The following is a 4,244-nucleotide window of genomic DNA, read 5'->3' as shown; positions in this document are numbered from 1 at the left end:
GCGCAGATTGGCACCTCGCTAAACCTGTCAGCGACTCCGTCTCTGTTCTGGGTTATAACATCGCCTGTGATTGAAGGAGCGAGACTGGGAGGGCTCATTTTGCTCGGAAGAGACTATTCTATATGAAACAAATGCCATTTCAAAGCTGGAATCGATATTTCTTTGAAAAAGGACGCTGTCTACAACTATAACTCGAATCGCTCATGTAAACAAAGGATGATCTTTCGTTTTTCCCCCTATTTTTTCGTTGTTTTGGATTAAAAAGTGGGATGCATTTTGAAGAGTGGACTCTTAACTTGAAATGTGTGCTGGTGTTTCTTGGAATAGTCCGAGCTGACCAGAACTATAGGCGATGAAACCCTTTCCTCTCTGTTGTATTGATTTAAAAAACAAGCTCAGAACATGGATCTTGAGTGTTTTAGCTGTCAAATGATATATAGTTTATGATAGTTGATTGAATATTGTTTTAAAACAAAGGTAATAAATAGCACAGACACGCCGGTGCGGGTTAACAGGTTATATACAACGTTAAATGCTAAAAAAATATTTTGAGATCGAATGAAAGCAATTGAAACAGAATTAATCTAGTTTGGCGTTCCCGACACCCAAAATTTCTTCGACTTGGGAAATTTGGCCCTCTTCTGTAAATCAGTGGTAAAGAATTGTGGTGTACACTTTAACAATTCTTTGAAATAGATCAATAATAAAGAGATTAATTTTGTGGTCAAATGCTGCTATTTTTCTATCTGAGATCAATAGAAAAGTTAAAACCATTTTTTTCTTCTAGTGATTTTGAAAAGATTATTAATGCTTTCATTTCTATAAGACTGGATTATTATTGTTGACTGTATGTGGGTGTTAGTCAATCATTGTTATATCATCTTCAACTGGTACAGAACGTTGCTGCCAGACTTTTCACAGGTACTCGTAAGAAACAGCATGTATTACTTACTGCCTCGGTTACCAATTCAGTATAGAATTGATTTTAAATGATAGATTCTTGTGTACAAAGCATTACATCATTTGCATATTTAGCGCATCTTCTTTACATAAACCACCTAGACAGTCAGGTCTGCAAGTCAGATGACCTTAGGCATTCCTAGGACCAGACTGAAATTAAGTGGCGACCAGGCATTTACAGTGGTGGCTCTGAAGTGTTGAATAACGTACCACTACGTACCATCTAAGACTAGCATATTCTTTAGGCTCTTTTAAATGAACTCTTAAATCACATTTACTTGCCTGTTCACACCAAGGACGATAACTAAAGATAACGATAAAGATAAGGTTCTAAAAATCATTCTCAATATTAAAGAATAGCAGAGTCCACACCACAGCTATAACGATAAAGGCACAGAGAAACGATATCGTTGGAATCACTTTCAGAATGATTTTTTTTCCAGCTGATGAATGATAAAACCAATCCACTTTGAGTGTAAACTAAACGAGCCAATGCACATTGGCATGCGATGATTGCATCCAGCTGCCGCTGATCACAGCGTGAGCATAAAAAGGCAGCCGGTGCAACGCATAACAGCTTTTTGCTTCAAAGCCGAGCGATAACATCGTTCTGCCCCTACCAATATCTGTGTTTGTGACGACGAGTTCAACGCGCTCTAGGGAGCTTTTTGTGTTGGCGGACAGTGCTTCAGCGGTGGTCGTTCCTGTGTCGAGTGGGTTGCGCACTTCAGGCTGCACTACCCCGTCGTGCTGCAAGTGGCCATTTCCCCTGTGCATCTCAGTACCTAAAAGAGCATTTCACTGAAAGAGCCTATTTCTCCAAAAGAGCTTACATGGGTGCGTCTTTATAAAGACGACGGATGTCATGTTCCCATTGCGGGAAGATGACCATCTCGGAGCTGCGGGCCAGGCTCCGTTACCTCGAGGGGGGCGGAGCTCCATTGCCTCTGCCGCGATCTAGTGTTTGTCCTGGCAGTAGCCAGGCGAGGGCTACTTCGGGCAGTAGCATGGGCGGTCTGAGGGGAGGGAGAGCTCTCTGGAGAGGAAGATTCGGCTGCGCTACCGCCGTCCGGGACGGTGGCAACGCCTGAATCGGATCCAGAGATGTCGGCTATGCTTTCGAAGGACACCAAGAGGATAGAGCTCGAGTGGAAACCTCCACCGCGTCCCGAGCCCTCGAGGTTGAACAATTGGTTTCTCTGGGTGGCTCGTGGCGTTACTGCAGGTTCATCAGGCCAAGGCACTGAAGGACCTGCAAGAGGGAGTTCTGAAAGAGCTCTGAACTGCTACTGACCTCGCGCTCCGAGCGACGAAGGTCACCGCGAGTTCCCTGGGCCGTGCGATGTCCACACTTGTGGTCCAGGAGCGCCATCTCTGGCTGTGTCTGGCCGACATGAGGGACGCAGACAAAGTATGGTTCTCGGCTGCACAGAAGCAAACTGAGACAATTCATCACATCCTGCCCCGGCGGGCAGCTGCTGCCTCCACCCGTCCGCCGGCCGCAGCGCCATCGTCTGCTCTTCACCAAGGGCGGCCCCCTGCGTCAACCCCCGCTCCCGTGCTGCATCCGCAGCAGCCTCGAGCAAGCAGCGCCGTGGAGCTGTGCGTAGGCAAACCTGGCGGTGAGCCGAAGAGCAAGAGGCCCTGGGACGGGCGACGCAGAGAGAGAGGGAACTGCTCTTTGGGGGATGGTGAATGCACCTCTCCCTCCACCGGAGGAGGGCCGGGTGGAGAATCTGGTTTCCAAAAATCTCGATGAGAGAGCGGTTTTCTCTGTCTCTGGGTCCCAAGAGGGCACGGAGAGTTGCGGACGGACCAACACCGGACCACACTCATCCTCCTCTCTCGCCAGCAGACAGCAGCGGGCGGTTCGAGAGCGTCATCACAGACCCTACTCATGCACCCTCTGCCAAACCGTGGAACCAGGTAAGCATTGCACCGCACACTCAGACCCCTCTTCGGTCCGCCCACGAGCCGTCCGAGTTGGGTCCCTGAGTTCCACCTCGCTGCCCCACTGCGGGTACGGTGGTGGTTCTGCTGGTCCCGCTTGCATGGTATCTGGGTGCCTGGCTAGCGCTACCCAGCCCGTCTCGCTGGCTTCTTCGGACCATGAGCCTCGGCCACGGCAGTGAAGGCGGCCGATGCTCCTGTCTTGCGTGCGGAGATCGCAGTCCTACTGGAGAAGGACGCGATAGAGCCGGTCCCTCCAGCCGATATGAAGACGGGGTTTTACAGCCCCTACTTACTGCAGCTGTCTGTTCAGCCTCGTCTCCTTCTCCTGTATCGGAGTATTATTGAGCCCGTTCTTATGTATGGTGCCATTAGTTTTTTTCATATGCTTACAGCTGTTAATAGGAACAAACTTTAAAGATACCTCATTTAGCTAGTAGGATTATTGGTATTCCTACTTCAAAGTTATCAGAGTGTGTTACTTCAGCTATGATTCGGAAAGCACATATAATCCTAAATGACCCAGATCACCCACTCCATCGGTATTTTATCCTTCTCCCATCTGGCCGTAAGTATAGACTACCTATGTGTAGGAGGACTAACTTCAGTAAGAGTTTTGTTCCTACAGCAACACGTGCTTTAAACACATAGGAAATTAGCCATCGTCTTACAGTCTTGTTTTTCCTTTTTTTTTTGTGAATGTATTGTGACGAGTTTGTATGTACTTGTAAGGTACTTGTCCTTGTGTTGTATCTGTGAAAATGAATTTCCTCTCTGAGGACAAATAAAAATTATCTAAATTATCCATCTATCTACTTCATTGTACCCAAGAAAGGCGGTGGGTTACGAACAATCTTGGATCTGCGTGTCTTGAACCGGGCCCTTCACCAGTTACCGTTCAAGATGTTGACGCAGAAACACATCTTCGGGTGCATCCGTTCCGGAGATTGGTTTGCAGCGATCGACCTGAAGGATGCGTACTTTCATGTGTCGATCCTTCGACACAGGCCATTTCTGTGGTTCACGTTCAAAGGACGTGCATATCAGTACAAGGTCCTTGCCCTTCGGGCTGTCCCTGTTTCTCCGTGTCTTCACGGAAGTTGTGGAGGGGGCTCTTGTTCCCCTCAGAGAGCAGGGTGTTTGCATCTTCAACTATCTCGACGATTGGCTTATACTAGCACAGTCCCGGGACCTGGTGCTCCGGCACCTCAGCTGGTTGGGTCTTCGGGTCAACTGGGAAAAGAGCAAGCTCTCCCCGACGCAGAAGATCTCTTTTCTCGGTATGGAGTTGGATTCGGTCGAACAGACAGCACGCCTCACAGAGGAACATGCGC

At 48.2% G+C, this 4,244-nt stretch overlaps 1 long non-coding RNA gene across 1 annotated transcript in view; it reads right to left on the bottom strand.

Annotated features, from left to right (window-relative positions):
- Window positions 1-233: 233 nt before the first annotated feature.
- LOC107717889 (uncharacterized) overlaps window positions 234-4,244 on the bottom strand; it is a 23,004-nt gene continuing 18,993 nt past the window's right edge. The window contains exon 4 of the long non-coding RNA XR_001637353.1: window positions 234-360. This is a non-coding gene — a long non-coding RNA (uncharacterized LOC107717889). The remainder of the gene's footprint in view (window positions 361-4,244) is intronic.

The sequence above is a fragment of the Sinocyclocheilus rhinocerous genome, unplaced genomic scaffold (genome assembly GCF_001515625.1).
Source record: "Sinocyclocheilus rhinocerous isolate Xijiao unplaced genomic scaffold, SAMN03320098_v1.1 scaffold1745, whole genome shotgun sequence".
NCBI classification, from domain to species: domain Eukaryota; kingdom Metazoa; phylum Chordata; class Actinopteri; order Cypriniformes; family Cyprinidae; genus Sinocyclocheilus; species Sinocyclocheilus rhinocerous.
Note: the sequence above shows the minus strand (reverse complement) of the source record. Positions and strands in the feature narration are given on the sequence as shown.